Below are 24,658 nucleotides of genomic sequence, written 5' to 3' on the forward strand. Positions count from 1 at the left end.
AATTAAAATTTTTCCAAATATACACAATATGTTCAAGAATCTTAGAAAAATTATATTTATAAAACCTCAAAAACGAATAAGCTTAAAAAATAGAAAGTCATTATATATTTTTATCTTACATAACAACATATTTTCCCTCACAATTTATAATTTGGTGGATTTTTTTTTATTAAAGAATTCATTTTTCTTTGGAAATTTAACTATTTTTTGGATCATTCATCTTTTTTATTCAGAAAAAATTTCTTTTTTAAGTTGAAATATCGACCATTGAATTTTTATTGAGAATTAATTTCTTTCTTTCTGGAAATTTGATAACAATTCCTTAAAAATACTCTAAAATATAAATTTTTCACCTCTTGTGATCTTTTTATGTTATTTTCTATCTTTTGAACTCAACTGCCTTCATCTCTTATAACACTCAGTTTTCCAGACCAAAAATAGAAAATGTAAAATGACTCTTGCTCGAAATACTTTGCATTTTCCACCGAGGATTTAAACGGACAATTTATTCGGTCTGACAATTAAATGAGTAATTGCACGTAATTTTATAGAGAGGAAGCCAAATTGCAGAAGGAGACTGATGAGTACAAATTAAATAGTTTTTCAGAGTACACTTTGTTATCTAAAAAATAGCTGCTTTTAATTAATATATTTTATTACTGTTGCATACTATATTATATTGAACTTCCTTTATGACTGTCCAAAAGGGTGAAATGCACGATATTGTTGAACAATTTTGATATGACTGATACTGGGGATTTTGTTTAATTACTGACTATAATACTAATTAGCAATTATTCGATCATGCAACAGAAAATTACTTATTCACAGTAGTCCTTTTTTCTTTTAATTAATATTTAATATTTAATATTTAATATTTCTTTTAATAATTTATTGGTCTTCTATTTATAATTATATTTGTTTTTTCGCAGTTGCTTTCTTCTAAATATTACATTTTTTGTTTTGGATATTATTATTTGTTTGATAATCAAACAATTTTGCTTCAAAGTCATCCACTTTGGTTAAAAATTTAACTGTTTTGTTAAAAATTCGTCTTTTGGAGATGAGAATTTTTCTTTTTAGAAAAAAAATGCATCTGATTTAGTTAAGATTAGGTGAAGAGTTGAACTAGTTTGTTAAAAATTAATTTTTTTGTAGGATTCACCTTAATTTTTTGATAAAAGTTCATATTTTGGGTTACAATTTATCCAGTTGGTTAAAAATTTTGTTTTTTGTAGAAAATTTAACTTTTTTGCAGAGAAGTAATTTTTTTTGGTAAAAATGATATTTTTGGGATGAAAATTCAACTGTTTTGTAGATAATTTCTCTGTTTGGCTTTAAAATTCCAAAATAAAAAAGAAATTGATTCTAGTTGTTAATTTAACTGCTTTGTTAAAGTCTAAATTGGTTTTTTAAAAAATTCATATTTTTTAAGATTCATCTCATTAGCTAAAGATTTAAGAACTACATTTTTACAAAATTATTCCTCCGCGTTAAAAAGTCATCTTTTGGGTTGAACTTTTATACTGATTTTTTAATAGATTTATAATTTTAGTTAAAAATTCATTTTTGTAGTTGAAAATGTAACTATTTTGTTAAAAAAATTATTTTTTTAAGAATTTTTTTTATCAACTACCAATGTATTTATTTCATTTTTTGTTGCAAAATGATCTTTTATGGTTGAAGATTTACGTGTTTTGCTGAAATTTCGAATTTTAAAAATAAAAATAAAATTTTTTATTTAGACATTTCATCATTCCATTTTTGGTCAGAAATATATCTTTAATAAGTTGAAAATTCAACTATTTGTCACAAAATTCATATTTTTAGTTTAAAAATTCGTCTTTTTGGTTATAAAAGTAGTCTAATTTATTGAAAATTCAAAACACTATATTTCGACTTGAAATATTAAAAATTTAAAAGGTATAGCACATCAAAAGTCTGGTTAGGACCTGCCGCACACTACGAGTGATGTAAGATATTTTAATTTCAAATCGGCACGGACATTTCCGTGTCAGTGTGGCGGCTTTCAGATATCTAACGCTCACTTTTCGGGATGCATTATAGGCTCATATATATTGTTTCCCAATAAAAATTAAGAACAATCGAATACTCGAAACAATTTATTATAATACACCTAGTAATATGATCATTTTCACTAAAGCTGTTTAAAGGCATAAAGTCCTTCTCTATTTTGTGAAGAATTTTCATTCGAATAATTTTTTGAAAAGATATGATTGTATGATTCTCTGTATTCTAATACTAGAACGTTTCAAAACTTGGATGTATGAAGTTTGACATTACTATTACTACTCTGTTTCTGAGGCTTCAATGTTGAACCGCTCAAAGTTCTACACTTCCAAATTGCAAAAGCCAACCACAAAACCCTTCAAACTTGGACACTTGTAAACTAAAAGGGTTGTAACCCCAGAACTCCGGATTGAAACGAGGAAGACAGAAAGGGCGAAAGTTCAGTCCATCTCGAGACTATACCTTCCTCTCACACTGGTTCCAATTAGAAGAATATATTTTTAACTTATTAAAAAAATTTTGCGAAAAGAATATTTATTTTTGGAATAAGAGTGCAATTATTTTTTAAGCCCCATGCCTATATAATTTAATCGCTTTGTATACAATTAAACCATTTCTCTGTCTAATTTAAGTTAGTACATTAATGTCTGCAAAATCTTTTACAAAAAAAAAGTTTTAAGCCTTTATTCATTTTTGAAATTTAATCAAAGTTTTAAGTGTGAAATTTTCTCTCAATTCTGAATTCAAAATGACTCTTTTAATAAAAAAATAACCTTTTGAGTATCTCGAAATGCAATATTTTTATTTTTGGTAAAACGAGTTTTCTCTCATTAATAAATTATTTTAAAAGTGGATAAAAAATGTTTATATGAAAAATTGCAGATCAAGAGTTGAATTTTTTGATAATAGTTTCTAAAAACCTGTTTACCATTTTTATGAAAAAATATTCATAAAATCCTATTGTATAAACATATCTAATTGTTCAAAGTTAGATAACGTTCGCTCAAAAACACCTTTTTTACCAAAATTATCTCTATGTACGATTAACTAGTTTCAATCAAAATTATATCTTATATATTGGCATAAATGCTTTTGGAAATAATTAGATGTACGGAAAAATTAGGAAATTCGTAGATGAATTTCAACTAAAAAACACGAATTGTCAACACAACAAATTTTTAATTCATCAAAACAAAAGAGGCGAATTTTCAACAAAATAGTGAAACTTTTAAGGTTAAATCTTCGAGACAAAAAAATTCATTTTTTCGAAAACAATTGAAGTTTCAACAAAAAATTCATTTTCAATCAAGAAATATGAATTTTTAACCATAAAAGATAACTTATATACAAAAAAAGATCAAATTTCAATCCAACAAGACGAATAGAAAAAAAACAGTTAAATTATGAATCAAAAAATATGACTTTATCAAAATCATCCAATTTTTAACCTACAAAGATGCACTTTCAAACAAAGATCGAATTTTTGAGAAAAAGATTTAAATTTGATTAAAAATGTGAATTTTCAAGACAAAAAGACGAATTATTTAGAAGCCATTTGAATTTTGAACCTGAAAGTTGTCTTTTTAACATAAAAGTTAATTTTCAAACAAGAAAGATGACCTTTCTATCATAAAAGATGAATGTTCTATTAGAAGACGCATTTCTAAAAAACTGCATCACACTAAAAAACAAATTTTTGAGAAAACAGTAGAACTATCTACTAAATAAATTAATTTCCAGTCAAAAAGATAAATTTGAAACCAAATGTAGTTGGATTTTCAACTAAAATAGCTATTTTTTGAAGCATAAATGGAATCTTCAAATATTCTGTTTAAATTTTCTGCAAGGAAAATAAATTTGGAAAAAGTTGAATTTAATCTAAAAAGACAATTTTTTAACCAAATAATTGAATCCCTGAAGAGGGAGATGAATTTTAAAGAACCAAGTTTATTTAATGACGAAAAAAAATCAATTTTCAATCAAATATATGAATTGTCTACCAAATGATTCATTTTTCAGCTCATAAAGGAAAAATGAAATAGTTCGATTTTTAGCTAAAAAAATTATTTTTAAATACAAAGAAATGAATTTCAAAAAAAGGTTATTTTGTTTATCAAAAAGATGAATTTCATAACAAGAAACACGATTGTTCAACACACAACTAGTTCAATTTTTAAGCAAATATTTGAGTTTGAAGCAAAAAATATGAATTTTCAATAAACAAAGTTGATTTTCAACTAAACAGGAAACAAGGAATTATATAATAGTTTATATTACAACCAAAAGATGATTGTGATATAAAACAAAAAACAGTTAAAGTCAATCAAAAAATATAAATAGTTAAAAAAATAGTTGAATCCTCTATCAAAGCAAATTAAGTGACAAATAAGCTGTTGCATCTCTAACAAAAAGGATGAATTTTTAAGCAAGAAAATTGATTTTCTACCAAAAAGATCAATTCTCAACAAAATACATGAATTTTCAATTAGAAACAGATGCATTTTTTATTAAAAATGTCAATGTTTTAAGAAAAATTCAACAGTTATATTTTCCGTAAAAAAATTAGTTATAAGAAAAATTTACAAATTAGTTAGATTTTTTGCTAAAATGACGAATCTTAAAAAAAAATAGTGTTCAAAAAAAGGAGTTTAAGATTCAGCCCAGAAGATAATTTTATTAAAACAGAAGATTAATTTTCTAAAAATGGATTAATTAAATTTTCAACCATTCAGATAAATCTTCCAAACCAATTTTTTTAACAAAGCAACCCGAGTCGATGAACATTTTTGCGATCTCTGCAAGTGACTTCAAGTCGGCGTAAATTTGTTTCAAGACGAACGTTTTTGGGCGCAGGAATGATAATATAAGTAAGATGCAAAGAATAAAAATTGAATAATGAAAAAGTTGCAATTTCTAAATTAGTTAGTTTTAATTTAATATTTCTGAATCTGAGGATCTCATACACGACATTTTAAAAAAATTTGCTTGAAAAATCAATGCATTTAATATATGCTTGATTAAAAGATACAAAATTGGTTAATTATAAAATTGTAAAATTGTTTAACCACTATAAAGTCCCACTCTTAAAAAATGTTCATATAAAAAATGTAGGTTTTTTTAACTATGATTAAAATTGTTTTGAAATCTACAAGTGTCTGAAAGATCTTCCTTTCCACAACCTGAAAAATTGATTTTCTCCAAATTTGCGAATTTTGATCAATAATTACCTTGGACCACGGTTTGCATTTTTGAATTAATTAATTATTTTTTGCAACAAAATATGGAAATATTAAAAACATGCAAAATCCACTAGTTGTATCAGTGCTGGTCGATTTTTTAGGGATGAAATGTCTGTTTATCTTTTGCTATATGTGCAGATTGGAATCTCCTAGCGAGTTGCCTCCAGTCAGTGAAAATGATGTACATATTTCCTTTGTTGATAATTACTTCTGGACAATGAAATATTTACTCTAGCATAATTTCGCTTTGACAAATTTATGCACTAGAATTACCATAGCTATTTGGTAGTATTTACGAGGTGTGCATGTTAAAAGCTTCTAGACATGGTGAGTGGTTGCACGTAAGCTCCAGATACGTGTGTTTGCAGGTTTACACAGGTAAAACGAAATGTCTTGATAAGACGATAAGGCATCAGTAAGTTCTCTGTGTTTCTGACTAGGATAACTGCAAGTTAAAAACAGCTAAAAGAAAATATTTTTTACTGGGCGAGCAGAGAAATTAGTATATGGATTCCTGTTACGAAGCTTTATTGAAATAAGAGAAATTTAAATGACTCATGTCTGTGCTAAGATTAAAAGTTTCAAAATAAAAATTTCTGAATTTGATTTTGAAATTTAGAAAAATAAATTTTAATATAGTCAGAAATGACGTTGAGTATTTTCTGTTATTTAAAGAGTAAACTTGGTCGATAGTTTTGGTTTCTATATTCACAGATTGTGGAGTCACATCTACACTGATCGATGGTAAGTACTTCTAATGATAATACAGATTCCTTTAAATTACTTGTATCATAAATGTAACACCTGGATTGAGATAGCTTATATTTAAAAAAAAGTATTTTCTTTCGATCCCTAATAGCTCAAAGCCGTAACTAATCACTTTAAATTATCACTTTATACTCAGCATTCCTATCTTGGCTATTTTGATCATTTTTGTGCTTCATAATTATTGTTCGCTTTATTATTCCTTTAATTTTTTCTCCATTTCTGCCCTTTGATCACATATAGTATTTTAAATAGAATTGATCAGTTTTGCATTTTTTTTTACTTTTTGTTACCGCCAAGCCTATTTATTGTCGCATCTTTCTCCTACCTATAAGCCTTCTCCTTCCTTCCCACTTCCCATATCAAATCAATCACCTTAGCCTCTAATTTTTAATGCAAGATTTTTGCCACTGTGATTCTTCTTTATATATTTTTTTAGAATCATTAAGACAAATTTGTAATGTTGCCCTGCCACATTCACACAGCATGTACCTTCTTTCTTCCTCTTTATCCTAGTACTTATTCAGATCTTCTTTATTTCCACATTTCACACGCGCAAATAATTTTAGAGATACTTTTTCTCCTTTTTAATCCAAATATTTTGCTACTCCTTTCGTATTTTTTATTATATCTCGACTCCGCTCTCGATTCTCAAAGACCCCCACCTTTCAATACTTTTTTTCCCTCATATTTACATGCCCTACATCCTTTTCTTATTTTCAATTTCTCTCTACGTACTTTTTTTAAGACTATATACTGCGACTGCATCTTTGTAATCCCAAAGACCATTTGATATATTTTTTGTAAACTCATTCCGCCTTCATGCTTCTACTCCATACATTATTACACTTGCCACTAGCACCTTATGCATTCTCATTCTTCTTTCAAAACCTTGTTTAAATAATTTCTCAGTGAAAATCTATATCTTTTTCCAGCAACACCGTAGATAAATTTACTCTTTCTTTCTTCACATGTTCTCTAGTATTTGAGAGTTTTTTAAAATAAAAATCCTAAACATAAGAATTACTTTACTCCTTTAAATTTCCCCTCTCTCCACTGCCATTCTTTGCCATATTTTCTTTTATCACTTTTTCTAAAGGCGATTATTTTCAACGTTTCTATATTCATCAACTCTTCTTCCTTTACTTGACAACACCATATTATTTGCATATTTTAGTGACCAGAATTGATTGCTCCCTAGGAACAATCCCCCCTTCTGTGCCACTATTAAATTCATTTTCTAGATCCCCAATAAATACAGCAAATAGAAGTGTCTTTAGCAGGCGCCCTATTGTCTCGGTCATAATGAACTCAAGAACTTTGAAAATTCTTTCCCGAATCTTATCTTATCCTCAGTTTCCTTATACCGTTTCTTACTCTTTGTACTAAACCTTTCCTTTCATTTTCTGGCTATTGGTCCCCCTTCCCTAATTTGTTCGTTTCCCACAAACAAATTTCTTATTTTTTTAATTCGTCAACATTAAACAGTGGACCTGGGATTAAAAAATTTAAATAGAGTTTCAAATGGGAAAAGATCAATTTCCGAAAATATGGAAAAAAACGTACGTTTTTCTAAACGAAACCCTAGCCAATACATGAAAAATATTTCATGAAATAATTCCCACCGATAACATTTAATTTTTATCCCATCAATCCTCTTGTACTGTGAAAGGGAAATGCCCCAAAAAATAGGAGATAACAGTCTTATGTAAAATTCATTATTATTCCCTTAAACACATTGTAACTGTAATTGTAATTATTTTAACAATTTTCATCCGATTAAACAATTTTTTCACTTTGAATCGTGAATACTTATAATTTCCTGGAATTGATAACACAATTAACGAATTTTGAGTTTGGCTTGAAACTTGAACAATTTTGTTTGAAATTCGTCTGTTTTTGGCATATTTATTTGGTTGAAAGTGCGCCTTTCTTAAAACAATAATCTTCTTCATTAAAAATTTATCTTTATTGTGGAATTTTTTTGCAATTATATAATAAACTGTTTGCCAGTACGGAAAACGTCGAATAACTAACCCTTTTTTAGCTTGTTCAGGACTAATGTAATGGAAAATTTTGCAATACAAGCCCTAGCTGAACTTAACTGGTTAGTTTTACGATAAAGTATGTAGTTTTAGCTAGTCTGATTATTTAAACAAATAATAATTATTTACTTGTGCCCTTTTATAGAAAAGGTTGAAAAAAGTATAGTTTTTTATTATTTTACGCATTGTGTCAATACTATTACGTATTTTCCTATTTCAGAACTTATATTCTAACTTAAAAAAAATGATATATTCCTTGAACAATTTTTTTTAGGTTCTTTATGGATGGTGATCTTTTCAGACAAATTTCGTAGAGATAAGAAATTACTGATTGATAAGCGACATAGTGTAAGAAATTAAAATTAAAAAAAACTTTCTTCATCTTTCCTATGTAAAGGGGCAAGTGTAATTAATTTGTTTGAATAATTTCAAATTGTCTTTCATAAAAAATCTCACTGGTAAAATTCATTATTCGCGTTAATAATTGTAGCAAATAAAGAAGTTTCACGATTCGCAAAGAGAAAAATTGTTTGACACATAAAATTGGTGTAAATAATTGCCACATATCCTAGAAAACAAAATATTAATCCTAAAATCCCTTAATTGTTTAATTTATTCTAGACAACGCTAAATTTCCTGAATTAAGTAGGAAAAACTACAAAAATATTAATTCTGCAAATAATTAAAAAGTCTGTGAAACAAATATTACTTTTAACATCGATCAACGATATTATTAATCCAAAAAAAATTAATTTTCACAACTCAAAAAAAAATATTGTTTGAACAAATAATAGGTGCTACAAAATTTAAAATGATCATAGACCTTCTTTTGCATGAATTTTATATAGAACTTTTAGTTTGCATTTTCTGGACACGTTACCGGGAGAGTCAGTCAGTTAGAATAAAAAGTTTTGAGTTGGAAATTATTCACTTAACTTTTTTCTCCTTTTTTTAAATCAAGTTTTTTAAATTTGAAATTCCACCTTAAAAAAATACGAAATTTATTTTTCTGGCCAACTAATTAATTAAGAGGGATCGATCACTAAAAATTGAAACACGAATTTGTAGACTATACATTGACAGAAAATTCGAGAGAATAATTCACGGAAATGCTCGTTGACTTTATCACGTTTCGGTGGGAGAACAAAGATCTCAGTAAACTTTATTTTAAAGGAACGTTCTTTGCTTTAAAATCAAGGATTCCGAGATCTTAGTTCTCGCGCCAAAGCGTGATAAAATCAAGGAGCAGTTATATGAAATAATCTCTCGAAATAAATTTCTATCCGTGTACTAAATTAAAAAAAATTTTGTATTCAAAGTTTCTTTTAATTTGTTAATTATTGTCGTGGGAAATTAAAAAAATTTGTTTCCTTATATTGTATATCTTTGTAAAAAGCTATTTATACTTTAGAGTTAATTAAGTTTTCATCATGGCATGAAATATTACTCCAAAGACATATGAATTAGATGTAATTTGAAGCAGGATATTGATATTTTGTCATCATTTCAGATACCTGATGCAGAATTGGTAATCATGCTTGCAAGCAATTATTAGTCCATGTTTGCTTACAATAAGACCATATGTTCCTTATAATTCATAAATTTAACAAGCAATATTGATTATTTCCATATTAGAAAGGCAAGGACCTCATCATAATGTGGTGGATTTGACTAAAATTCAGTTTTATACTTTGAAAATTGAAAACAAAGATAATATTCATGCGATTATAAATATAAAATATTAGAATTACTTTCATACTACGTCTTTGTTAAAACGTCTGATTCAAAAAAATAGAACTGTGTATTGATTATATATTTTGTATTAATTAATTCATAATTTTAGTGTTATTAAAAAGTGAGACAGTTCAACTTAGAATGTGTCAATATAAATTATTTAAATGACTTATTTAAAAATTCGGAAATTTTTATTTCAAATTTAAAACTGTTTATTTTAAAGACTCTAATTAAAACTTTTAGAATTGAACAGAATCTGCTTTCCAATTTTTACTTTCCAATGTCTCTCATCTTTTGCTTTCAAATTGCCGCAGGTTCATTTTCAATTTGTTAAGTTTTTATAAATATATATTATAAATGTTTATCAACACAATTTTAACATTTCAAACTTTCAGGTCTTGAGAATTTTGCATGTTAAATAAATTCCACTATAGTAAAGGCTGATATTCCACATTGTGAGTTTTAAAATTTTCGATTGCTTCATTGTGGGATTGAACATTTTTAATTTTTAATGCATACTTCAAAAGTTGTTTCAAAAGTTATCCCTATTCAAATTAGAAATTTTAAGTGAACAATCAGTTGGGCAAAAATTGAAGCTCTCGGCATGTGAGGCTTAAAAAGTCTCTATTTTATAATATTATTGTTTATATCAGTGGTTAAAAAATAAGACAAATGGAAAGATTGTTGGTTTTTTAGATCTCTATGCTGGAAACCTTTCTTTTAGTTTGATTTTCCTAGCGAAAAATTGGCGTACAATTGAAATCTTGAATTATTTCCTAACAACGCATTAATAAGGGATAGATTTGTGTCTCCACTTACGTCTAAACTTTTCTCAATATGCGGTCACTTCAAAAAAAATGTCAACGCTCAGAATTGTCCTTTTTTCTACCCTTCAGGAAGCAATCAGTGAGTCGATTGTCTCTTATTTTCAAATAAACTTTTTATAATGTGGTCACATTAAAAAAACTGCTTCTTTTTAACTCACAGATCGTGTAGAACAGGCATAACGAAGAGATGGACTGCTGAAAAGGGGGTATTCTGTGATCTGATTCAACCATATTTCTTTTTTCTGATTTAAATTTCATATAGTATTTTTTAGCTTGAACCTTGAAAACGACTTTTTTATTATTTTTATGGACACTTTCGTAGTCAAGGCAAGAAAATTTCTCGATTTACAAGGTTTCAAAAATATCAAAAGTAAAAAATTTTTTTTACCTAACTACAACACGGTTTGAAAAAAATTATAATTTATATTTTAAGGTTCAAATGTTCGTGATTTTAGGTGGCTATGGTTCACAGGTGCGAATTTTAATATACCTGTATCATCCTGGCTATTAATATTGTCATAAAGAAACTATGACAATATGTTGATTTTATAGATACTTAAAGAGTATCATTTAAAACAGTAACCATAAAACCAGAAATATATAAAAAGTCTTTTATTTGCAGCGCGCATTAGATTAAAAAAATTCTAAATTTCAAAATGGATTTGTAAGAAAATGAGCTAAAACAAAACCGAAGCCTGTGTACAACAAAAAATCGAACACACAAAAACAAATAAGACCGAACTCTGTGTTACTCTAAGCATTTTCGTTTAATGCTGGTTCAATAATAAATAAATATGACTTACTCTAAATTCTTCCATTTTCCACTTGAAGATCACCACGAAAAATAAAAATTAAAGAGAAAAATGCACGTCCTTGAAATTCTTTCAGCAGAGTTTACAATGGTATTTTTTCTCGTTCTTATTTTTTCTTCTAGAGCGACGCCCTTGAGCATCTTAGGGTACGTGTCTAGGGTACAAAATGAGTACAGCGAACCATCTCATTCTACTAACAGAAATGATAATCCTCCGAGAGAATATCTTTTAACAAAAGTTTTCTCACTTGGCAATTCTTGGAATGAGGAGTCAGAAGGGAATGAGTTTAGGATGCTGGAGTCAACTGGAAAAAGTGGAAGTAAAATTTACGGAGTCTTGTATAGATTTATACTTCCGGTGTGGTTTGGAAGTCACGGAATTGAGAGATTCTTCTAAATATCTTCACGAGCGGAGGGATTCAGTATAACAACGTTGAGAGGATTTCTATGGCAGCAATAGGGAAGAAGACCTGTGGGAGTTGGAAACAGGCGAATCTATTCAAAGAGAATCGTATTAAAGTCTAAGACAATACCCTATCTATTAGAACTAAGCCCCTTAAGTAAAACCGACATTCAATCTGAAATGTACGTATACTGCTAAGATTCGCAAAATTGCTTTACATAGAGAGTCGAAGTCGGTTTAATTGATACTTGCAACCATCGAGACGTTTGCAAGCTGACACAAAATACTTCTAACTTCTAGTTATTTTAGGAGATTTTAATGACTTCAGAATGCTTTAGTTTAACAATAGTTTTAATAATAGCTAAGTAGATAAAACTAATGACATTGGCAATGATAAATAATAAACAATAATAGCAAAAGCCTCGATGATCTAGAAAAATAGTCGGTAGAACTTTACGGGTCCGGAGTCCGATCCCTCAGTCGGTACCATGAAGATTTTTATGTGTACTTTTGTTAAGGTTCTTGTGATTCGGATTCCAGTCTAAGCTGTGAGTCGCCCCATCATTTAATTGACTGCAACCCTGCCCATGAACGGTGAAATAAAAAAAGAAAACAGACTACCCAATATGCCATATTAGGCATACTGCTCTCATCGGATCACTTGACTGCAATATGAAAATGCATCCGTTACCGATGATACATTCTGGAAGAGTCCTGTGTAACTAATTTCGCTCAAAATATTTCAACACAAGACCAAATAATGGGTAAGACACACGGCAATGTAACTATCTTAAGCCTGAGGATTTCTTTATAAATATAATATTAATACTGTGTTGACTCGCCATGCGGCAGACATTGTTCGTTCACGAAATATTTCGTCCACAACATCAAATGTTACGATGCTCTATAGAGTCTTTTTATCCTCCCTGCTCTGTACATGCTTCCAAAAAAACTGACGCTCAGAGTCAATCGGCCTTTTGACCGATTTTCTGGCTTTTAACTTTATAAAAGTACCTTAAATTGATCACCTTCGACAAAATATACGCTCATCATGAAGCTACGTTTATGATTCAGTAGGATGCATTGAATGAAAATAAGCCGTTCCCTAGGTACCCCACGATTACTTGCTTAAAATTCTCCGAACGTCCAGGATTTGCCCAAGCGTGATTCAATTTCTAAGTCGATGCATGACCCTCTGGGGTACGAAACTCAAGTATTTTGAGAGTAGTATACGGGAAATCACCAGACTTTTGCGAATTACGACCTTTATTTCCACGAGTGACACCTTTAGTATCCTATAGTTCTATCTAGAGTTGAACCCATTTAGTGAGACCCTCAAAGACACTCTTATGGGTAAAGCGTAAAGAAAAGCAGGATAAGATGTAAGTTTATCCACCTGTTCTATATGGATCACGTGAAAGTATATGTCAGCTCGAGGAAAACACTGCAGAAGTTTATCGACACGACCCTGCAGTTTTCAAGCTACATCCATATGGAATTCGGACTAGACAAGTGCAGATATCTCCACTTAAAATAGTGAGTGGCAAACGTGAAGTTGAGACTTGACAATCAGGCGCTAATTAAAACAATGGCGAAGTATAATTATTAAAAATATTTACACATTCTAGATTCTGTAGGAACCTGTCGCACTAATTTTAAAGAAAGCCTTATGACAGCCTTTCTCAAATTTTAGAAAACCATATTAAAAACTAGTCTTAACTCGACCAACAAAATTAAATCCCTTAAAACTTGCGTGATTCCGATGTTTCCTGTTCTCTTAGACTCATCAATGGTCTGAAACCGTCCATTACAAACAGAATAAATCTAAACAGAGCAGAATAAACATAAACACAACCATCAGCGTGCAGATGATGAAACATCGAATGCATCTCACAAATTCGGCATGTGGAAGGATAGTCCTACCACGTGGTTGCAGAAGCAGAAGCGCGTTAAATGTCGGTTAAGTATTGCATCACAGATCTCATAGCACATAATTGATAATGTTAGATCATGACGAGTATAATCACAGATATAATGATGTTGTAGGGGTTATACACTAGAAGATTGTCTTCAACCTGAATCTGCTGCAGGAATGGATGCCATGTTCTAAGTAGGTCCCAGCGGCTGTCCTCGAAAACGAGAACGACTACCGATACTGGGATCGGACTATCCTTACGAGCCACACTGTTGTTTACAATAGACCAGATATTGAGGTGTTTGATAAGCTGTCACTTTACGTGAAAGCGGTCGAAATAAAGCATCCAGAACTATAGCATACTAAGACAAGAGGCCATGAACATGTGGCAAATGAAAAAGGTTAAAATTAATTCTGCTGTGATTTTAGTTTATAGGGTATTAGCTGCAGTCCACAACTGCTGCATAGTTCGTAATAAGTCTTCGGTTCTTTTTTGAAAATTGAATTGAAGTGCATGTTTTTAAAAAATCTCTACTAAATAAATTGTATTGTGTTCAATATTGTTTAAATATTTTTCTGCAATATCTCCTTTCTATTTATTTTATTCTCTGACTGTCCTCTGTACTTGACATTTTCCCTTCAGTGGCCTTAACATCAGGTCATTCAAAGACTTGCGATGGAACTTTTTTAAGAGATACATTCCAAATGGTGTCGTATCAATTAAGAAAAAATTACACGAAACTATTTAAGTACTATTGCAAAAAGCGTACTTCCAATCATATAACTTTCTAATCTAAATTATTGAGTACTCTGATCCTCCTTAGAATACACCTTTGCCCTAAAAAGAACTTTAACGTATTTTTTAAAAATACATTCACCAGTTCTTCAGAAAAAGCTTTTGAGGAAATACATCCTACGTAAACCTATGTAAATTTCGAGAAAATGACACTGTAAAACTTTAAGACTTTCGATGAAAGGTCTTCTAACAAGGGCTCTTTTTATAACTTTTTTAGTGCTCTAGTACATTTGAGTAAAATTAGTCTATAGCGTGATCATTTGTAAATTTCGAGAAAATTGCACATGGATACTTTAGTCCTTTTCCGAAAATACGTTTTACTATTTTCGATTTTTTTAAAAATAACTGTGTGTGCTAGTTGTATTCAGAACAACTCAGGATTTTTTTGTACATTTTTTAGTTTTTGAACCTATTCTGCAGAACTTTTTTTGGATGTATATTATATATGGTTTATCATATAAAAAATCTGACCTGATGGGGCAAATCTGACACCAAACTTTAAACGTTCAGGAACACACCGAATGTGACAAAGATTTTCGCCCAACAACATTTATCGTAATTGACCGGAAATTTACAGTACCCGATAATTTAGAACGTTGGCGTGCGTAGCTGACATTCTGTGACCGATTTCCATTTGTTCTCATTTTTCTTTTATATTTTTGCTCGACTAAGTCACGTCGCGCATCGATGGCATCGATGCGTAAATCTTATTTTATCTTCCGTGAAACTATACAGAATTGTGGAATATTCTGTATCCTTTATCTCACCGTGAATTTTAAATATGATTTAGTTCCATTTTGAAATTTTATATACTCAGTAGAATGGAATATAAAATCAATTTATTATTCAGGACTTAAAAGTACATTCAAAATACATTTCTGCAAGCAAATTTACGTTCGAAACAAGCTTTTGACATTTTATGTTTCGTTAATGAATACTTATTTCATTTGAAACTGCTGTTCAAATATAATCTTTAACGTATTTTTTTACTTAAATTATGACTATACCATTTATTTTGAATTAGACATTAGCAATCATAGGCAATCAGGTATTTGTGTGTTTTTTTGTATTGCTTTACTGTATAGACAACATTTCCCTTTTAGCAGAAATAATGAACAGGAATTGTTTATAAATATATTTGATGTTTAAATTATTATTAATATATAATAATATATAATATTATAATAAATTATTATTTATTATTGTTTAGAACATCATAATTATATAATAAAAATTATATCTAAAATATCTTTTACTTCTAGTATTAGATCCCCACACAAAAAATCTTTTCAACGAAAGTGTATTGCCATGAAATTCATAGAATCGCACAAGTTTCTAACAATGTATGTTTTAAAATATTTTAAAACATGTCCATGGGATTGAAAAATCTAGCCTGATATCAAAAATTAAAATTTGGATTTTCATGCCAGAAAAAGCTTTTGGAATACAGAAGCCTCGTTCGCATATGCGAGAATTTTGAGCATTTTCAATTTAAAATTGCTTAGCTTTGCAGGCTTCGTTTATAATATACACAAATTTTATAACGCTTGATTTGGTAAAAGTTCCATTGCATACCCCCAGAGAAGGTTACCGAAACCTGATCTTTTTCTTTGAATACTTTCTCATTTTGTCTACTTATGAAAGTCCCTATGTTCTATCATTTATTTTTCAAATTAAAATTTGTGTAAACTACTCATAATCAACTTTTTTTCTCTTTGCCATAGAATGTATTGTAAAACACTTTATTATTATTATTCGCAAACTTAGAAAGAAAAATTGTTTAGACTAAAGATCTGTTTTCATCGTTATATTTATAAATTTGGTAAGCTCAAACAAATATTGGTTGATTCAAAAAAATATTTAATTGGCAGAAAAAAATTGTTGTTGTTGAATCAACCGAATACTCCATCTAGCAAAAAGCTTATTTAGAGCAAAAAAAAACTTTACTTGGATCAATGAAATGTTTTGTTGTCAATATTATAAACATATCCTATGGTTGAACCAACACATTTTTTTCAACCAAATCGACATAATTCTGCTATATCTGATATTTTGACCACATATTGACCACTTATGAACACTTATTCATAATTTTTTAAACTTTTTTTTCAACAAAATGAGAAAATGTACATCTTTTCGGAGTTAAGTGAACCAATTTGTGTCAATCAAAGATCAACAAGATCGTCTGACTTTATTGTTAACTGTACAAATAATTTCTCATTGTAAGAATCTAACTTTTTACTGTAGCAATTCAGGAAAGTGCAGTTTTTTTTAATTTGTCGAAACATTTGATTAGAACTTTTCATGCTGGCACTTTTCATTACTTGTTTCTAATTGTTATTTGTTGGAAAATTTTTGTTTCGAAAAGCATACATAATGTAACCTTTTCTTAATAAATTGAAGTATTTATTGTCATATTTAACTAGTTGGTACAAAACATTTTTCAAAGAATGATGGGCAAGTAATGAAAAGTGTCAATGCATAAAAGGAGCTAATGAAAATTGTAGAAAAATTTCCAAAAAACTGCAGTTTTTTAAATTACTCTACTGAAAAGTTGCAGCTAAACAATGGAAATTGAATAAATTAATTAACATTAAGACACTCGATTGCGTTGAAAGCAAAGGCTTTAGAATCTCAGAAACAGAGATCCAAAACCTAAGCGACATTCACTGAAAATTTTGTACACAAGAGCAAGAAAAATCGGGACCCGTTCATTTTTCGGAACGGTAAAAATGAAGAAAGGTAAAATTTCAGAATGGGTTATAATACATAATGGTAAAACTTAGGAATAGCAAAAAGTAGGAAAGAGCAATAAGTCGGAAACCAAAGAAGCGGAATGGGTGAAAATTCAAAAGCGTTAAAATTAGGAAGGTGAAAAATTAGGAATATTGAAATATACGGAGAGGAAAAATTCGGAATTGTTAATAAATATACCTATTAGCAGGTGCATAATTGTTTATTTATGGTAGCAAACAAATGTTTATCGTAGTGAATTTAAATATCATATCATAATAAATTTATGTTGTACATTGAAAATTGTTTTTTAATTATATAATGATAAAAAATAATTATTTTTCGTGAAAATTTTAAAATGATGTATATCATAAATTTAGTATGATATGCTATTCAAATTTACTGTGATAAATATGTGCATGCTACCATAAATAAAAAAACTATAGACCTGCTAATAGCAAGATTTATTTACTATTCCGAATTTTTCTACTTTCCGAATTTTTCCTCTCCGTATTTTTACTTATTCCTAATTATTCACCCTCCTAATTTTAACGTTTCCGAATTTTTACCCATTCCGCTTCTTTGGTTTCCGAATAAATACTACTCAGAGTTTTATATTTCTGATTTATTCCTTTTTCCGAATTTTTGGTATTCCTAAGTTATGTATTATAACCCATTCTGAAATTACACCTTTCTTAAATTTTATCCGTTCCGAAAAATGAACGGGTCCCGAAAAATCACACTCGCCTAGGATACGAACCGTACCTTAACTCGTCTATTTACTTCGAGCACTAGAAAATTTTACCATCGAACCACTTGGGTCTTCGTTACAAGATCTCAGCCAAGTATTTTTAAGCAGTGCCGTATCAAGTGGTGCATTATAATTGCATTGTAATTATTTCAAAAAAGGCTCGATATTTTTGTTGCTGTGAATATTTAAAAAGTTTACAAACTATACCAAAGTAATACACAATTAAGAAAAGTCAAGCGCAAAAATACTTTAAAAATCTTGATGAGAAAAATCAATTTACTGCTATAAATGCTCTGTATAAGCGTCCATAAGACGCGCAGTTCTCAAAATATCTAATTATTTTATAACACTTTTTTACGGTCGAAACTAAACAAAATAACTTTTTTACTTAGTTTTTAATGCGAAATAACACTTTTTAAACAATTATTAAAAATATGTGAAACAAATAATTGAATCTTAATTATTTCAGAAAGGGCTTAATACTTTTTGTCTTAAAATATTTAAATCGTGCAAAAATGATCAAAATATAATAAATAATGAATAAAAGTCAAGTTCAAAAATGCTTGAATAACCTTAAGGACAAAAAAAAAGAATTTTCTGCTATACAAAAACTTCCAAAAAACTCACATTTTTCAATGTATTCGATTCTTTCATGATTCTTTTTTACTCACTTTTAAACGTGGAATAAATTGTATGAAACAATATTTTTAAATATGTACAACAACTAATTAAGCTTATCTTATTTTAAAAAGGGCTCGGTATTTTTTTCAAGACTCAACCCGTTAGAAACTATATAAAACTGATAAACAATAACGAACAATTGAGTTGAAGAACCCTGTAATAAGCTTATTGACAGAATACCATTTTTTGCTATACAAAAACCTCCGTAAAACTTACAGGTTTAAATTGGTCTATTTTTTATAATGATTCATTACTTACCTTGCAAATAATAATAATAATACCCAAAACATAATTTAAAATATGTAGAAAAAATTTTTCTACAATTTGTTTTATTTTTAATAAACTAGTTGAAAATGTTATTTTTTCATATCTTTTTCCTGGAATAGCTTGCTTTGAGTAGGCATAACATTTAAAAAAATGTTAATGTGAGAATAGTATTTTTAAACATTTATTAAACGTCGTAACCTTGTTTCATGCTGCCATATATTTATTATTTATCATTGGCGTATTAAAAAAGAGTGTTTTAAATATTTGAGTGAATGCCAAAAGGTAAACCGTTTATAGTCTCATATCAACGACATTTCTATTGGACGTTATTAAAGTGGAATTAAAATTTTGACTTATTTTTAACGTAATTTCTTAAATTTCAATAGGTTAGAGTGAAGGATTTCGAAAAGCTTGAGCTCTAGAATTTTGATTGGAATCAAAGCCATGTAGAAGACTTTTAAAATAATCTCGTTGAATTTTGTATGATGCAATATAAAGTATAGTTTAATGTAATTAAATAACTTCTTCTATTAACTCTGAAAATTAAAAAATTAGAAAATAACTCCTCTATCATTTTTCGATCAAAGAAAATTCTCCAACTAGCAAACGCTCATCGAGAAAATAAAATCACAAGCAGTAGCAATAGGCAATCAACGAAACAGACGCACAAGCGAAAAAACGAGCAACGTGCGCGGTACTACGGAAAACATTCACTGCGCATGTAAGGTTTTCAGCTACTGTCAACGGAATTTCATAAGCCTGTAATCTCAATTTTTTTATTACTCATTTTCTAAATTCTTTTTCACACATCATATAGAAAGTCATTCATAATCAAATAAAATCTGATATACTTTTTAAAATGATTTAGCAGCCTAATTCCTTTTCTTCAAAATTATCAGACAGTCACTTAAATATTTTTTTGAAATTCTTTTTTATGAGAATTAGTATACTTTTTTCAGCGAATCTGTTAAAAAAAATGAATTGACTTTCCTTCTACTATTTAATTAAATTTACAGAAATATCATCAGACTTTGCTCTTCATTCCAAAGTCAGAAAAGTCACTTAAAATGTAAGCGATTACTTTTTCCATGTATTAGCAGTATACGACGGGCGCTTGACGCCTGTTTCATTACTGAGATTGTTCAACATTCATTATTTTTCTTCTAAAAGAATGTATTACGTAGACTGCGACAAGAGATGAATTCGGGCTTCCTGTTAATAATAAAGCAGACATTTCCGTTATAAGAATCTAAATATTATTTTTGACGTGGATGAAAAATCGATTCCCGGGACTTTTCTTTGAGTTCAGAGGTTTGGGAAAGCATGCGAGAGAATATTCTCTGCGATGTACGAAAAATTGCATTGTGTGGATTCTTATTCGAGAGCTCGACAGAGAAGCAATTTTTCTCCGACTGCGAAACGTGCATGGGACGTGCCGTGTTCACAGGCGGCTGGATTCGTGTATGCACACGTGTCCGGTTATTCATATAATCCTAGGTTACAATAAACTCAGTTTGCGAAACAGCTCTTTTCGCTTTTCACTTTCCGTATTTCGTACTTCGTCCCTTGCTTTCCGTTCTCTCAACAGTTTGCTCTCTAGAGCTCTTCTTCTTTCTTCGGCGAGCTTTCTGGTGCTTTTGGTTTATGTAGGTGAAGCGCTCTTTCAACTCCATATTTTCCTAAGCCCTCCTTAAATCTCAGCTCAGTGCATTACGTCTGTACTGTTATTCATATTTCACGAAGGTTGCTAAGAACAGCATTTATGAATCAAGAGCCGGATAAACTGGCGCTCAGTTTCTGGAATAGGGAATTTCGAGCAAGCTCGTTCCGGTCTAGGTAATTAACAGTCTAACTCGATTTGCGAGTTTCCTTTAGAGGAAAAGACTTTTTTTAGTTTTTACTCGTTTGTCATAGTTTTTAGTTCAGAACCAAGCTTCCTGACGTGCAGTTAACCTCTCGTAACTTTACGCTGGATTATAGTATTTCAGCAGATTTTACGGCCTTCTGGGCTTTTCTGGGATTTCGAGTGGTAGTCTGGCTTCATAGGATTTCTGCAGCTTCACGCGGTGTCTAGGTTTACATATGTTCCAAGTTTCTGAAACTGGACTAGGTATAGATTATGTTGGGATTCTCATATTTTCTTCAAAAGTTTCACATGTTAATTTGGTACAACCCTTAATTTTATTGAAACAATAACTTCATATGATCAATAGTCCTGAATGAGGAGTATGAATTCACCATTCACTTTGAAGGTCAATGTCGGGTTTTTGGGATTTTTAACTTAAAAATTTTGCTAAAAATTCCCAAATGACACTATAAGTAAGTGTGTTAAATTTGTAGCAAAAAGTTTATGTAACAAAAAAAAATATTGCCTAATTACCAAAAAGTAATCTTCGTATGTTTCGAAATTATTATTTTTTCAGCTGACATTAAGAAATATTTTCTTAATTTTAGGGAATTGCACTGGAAAATACACTAGGAAAAAATGGAAATGTCTCGAGAATAAAAAAAGGGAGACAGGAAGTTTCATCTTTTTAAAATTTTTAAATGCTTCTGAAACTTGCTCGAAGTTTTTTATAAAACCATGTAATATTTTCACTTCAGAGTCTTTGCTCTTGAAACCTTTTAAAATTCAAACTCTTATTTTCGAAAGAGACGAATTTTCTACACGCAAGTTCTACTTTTTAAAATGAAAATATGAATTTTCAACGAAACAGATGCATTTTCTACCACGAAGATTTATTTTCTACGAAAAAGATGAAGTTTAACGAAATAGTTATATTGTCAACCAAAGAGATGAATTTTCAACTAAAATGTTGAATCTTTAACGAAGAAAAATTAATCTTTGAAAACTTGCTTTTTTAAATACAATTTCAATTAAAAATGTTTTAAATTATAAATAAAAACATGTTAATTTCCAAACAAAAAGGCGAATTTTCAACTATATAGTTCAATTTGTAACAAAAAAAAAAAGATTTCTCAGTCATAAAAGAAACAAAATTTTGAGGAGAAAAATTCGAGTCTGTTTACAAGATATTTAAGATTTTTAGAACTTTAGAAGTTGAAGATCTTTTCAACTGACTCAAGCTATTGCTAAAATTTGAAAAACTTATAAAAATAGCCATTTGATCTTCCAGATATTTTTGAAATTTGTAGAAATCTTTTGAAATCATTTGATACATTTTTGAATTTTCTTCAAAAATCCACTTTTTAAAGTAAAGGCATTAAAATTTTTTAAAGGAATTAAAAAAAAAGTTTTATTATTTTCTTGAAGCTTTTCAAAAAAGATTCAAAATTTATTCAAAATCCTAAAAACTTAAAATTTTGTTTAAAATTTTTGAAATTCTTTTCATATTCCACATTTTTTACAACCATATTCACAACTTGTAAAACCTTCTATATATCTTTCAAGTTTTTGTTTTAATTCTGAAGAATTTAAGAAATTGCCTTCAAATGTTTCAGATTCTGTTATGATAATTATAAAAATCTTTTAATATCTTAAGAATTTTTTTTTAATTGTCGTGAAACCTTCCAAAATCCTTAATGAGCTTTACCTTCAAATATTCAGAAAGTACAATTTTTTAAAACTTTTTTGAAATGTTTTCAACTTTTGAATAAATTTTGATTTTTTACAAACTTTTAAACGTCTCTCAAAATTACTTGAATTTTTTTTACAAAACTTTGTAATCTCCCTAATTGAAAAATTTTGCTGTAAAATCATCAACATTCTTTCTTGAAATTTTTGTAAATACATAATTTACAATGTTCAGAAATATTTTTCAACTTTCTTTTAAAATTTATTTTCCAAAAGAGAACATCAGTTTAAATTTACCAAGTAATTACACACAAAAAATATCATCATGAAACCTTTCAAAATTCTAACTCTTATTATCTAAGTCTTCAAAAATCTACATATTAAGTTTTACATATTAAAGTTCTAGATTCCTATTTTACTTGATTATTATTATTATTATTATTATTAAATATATTAATTAGATAATCTTACATTGCTGACAAGCCTGAAGTTTTTTAATTTCTTCTTAACGGAAAACGGAATTTTTTATAATTGGATAGACACAGTGAGATGTTGTCTAAGAAGTCACAATCATGTAATTTAAATGTCTAACCTATTCCCTTTGAATCATTTCATTAAATTCAATAAATACAGAAATAATCTCTTTGAATCAAGGCCTGCATTTCTTTAAAGAACATTTATTCAGTTTAAGTGAAAACTCGACTTTCTTTTCAGGATGCTACTAAACTCAGATTTAAAAAACCCTTAATATACAAAATTTATAAGATTAGCCTGCAGTGACGCGAAAGTACAATTTATCGTTCCAAATCAACAAGAGTCCCTGCTTCGGGACCCTTTCACTTCATAAATTTTGTAAAGAGACTTGGCCGAACTCGTGAAAAATTCAACGCCTTTTTCCAAAATACTAATAAATCCAAAAATTTCACAAATCTTTTATGCTTTTTGTCCTATTTTAAGTGATTCATTGTATTTTGTAAAATAATTCCTGTCTTGTTACGAAACTGGTTACGATTCTTACAAGTCTAGGAATAAACCTTTCAGGATGAAGTTTTCAACTGGTTCGCTGAACATAAATCCCATTATTGAGTTTTTCCAACTGAAAACTTTCTCCTCGTCTTGCAGTGTTCGTTCAAGAGAAAAAGGGCGGCAGTCATGAGCGAAAAATTCCGATGTATCATTCGCTATTTATCGAAAGGGTATAAAAAGTCCATAAGTTGGAGTCGGATACGGTTTAATTTATATTATATCGTTTTCCATCTACAGCCGTTTTTAGGTCCCATAACAGAAAAGTTTTCCTCGCAATAAGGTAAAATGAAAAGTTCCTCGGGAGGATGCAAGCTCTAAAACTTTTACGCAAATAACGTCTCCGTATGCAGATACATTTCTATCAACCTGTCTTCCTGAACCACGCAAAACTTATCACACGTAAGGGCGTTTGATAGGCGTAATACTTTTCCAGGTATGAATCTACAATAAGATCTCACTATCTATACACATGCATTCACAAACAAGAAATATTCACGCTCCCCGTTACCGGGTCACAACGACTTATTGGATCTAGAGAAATATTTCCTCATAGGATTTATTCACGACGGGCCGCAATCACGACACATGTATCTCTTTCAAAGGAGACTCGCCTCAGGCTTGGAAATTCGATTTTTAAACTTTAAATTGTGGACCAAAGTCCTAAAGGTATGTATACCTATACCATAATCTTCTTATTTTTTTCAACCTTTGCAAAAAATCGAATGGTTTTCTAAGATATTGGGGAAAGAGTTATGAAAGTCAAACCGAAAAAAATCATCCTGAATATTTCTTCGATAGAAATAAATGGCTTTCTGGGCAGTATCTTTAAAAAAGTACTTTTTCTTGTATTTTCTCGTGAAAAAGTAAAAGAATTAAGAATAAATTATAAGTTTATACAATTTAAAAATTTGTATCACTTTTAATTAATTTTTTTTACCATATCTTGTAAGAATCTTCAAAGTATGGCAGAAGACTAAAGGATTTTGAATTTATTTAATATGAAAATTTGACGTTTTTAAATCATCTGTACACAAAAGTACAAGATTTCACAATAGTTAAAATATTGGGAAACGGTACTTAAAATTATGCAGTAAGAAAA

At 29.2% G+C, this 24,658-nt stretch overlaps 1 protein-coding gene across 1 annotated transcript in view; it reads right to left on the reverse strand.

Moving 5' to 3' along the window:
* LOC117173867 (hemicentin-1-like) overlaps window positions 1-24,658 on the reverse strand; it is a 208,528-nt gene that overhangs the window by 137,182 nt on the left and 46,688 nt on the right. The gene's annotated exons all lie outside the window — the stretch shown is intronic.

Source organism: Belonocnema kinseyi, chromosome 5, assembly GCF_010883055.1.
Source record: "Belonocnema kinseyi isolate 2016_QV_RU_SX_M_011 chromosome 5, B_treatae_v1, whole genome shotgun sequence".
Lineage (NCBI taxonomy): Eukaryota > Metazoa > Arthropoda > Insecta > Hymenoptera > Cynipidae > Belonocnema > Belonocnema kinseyi.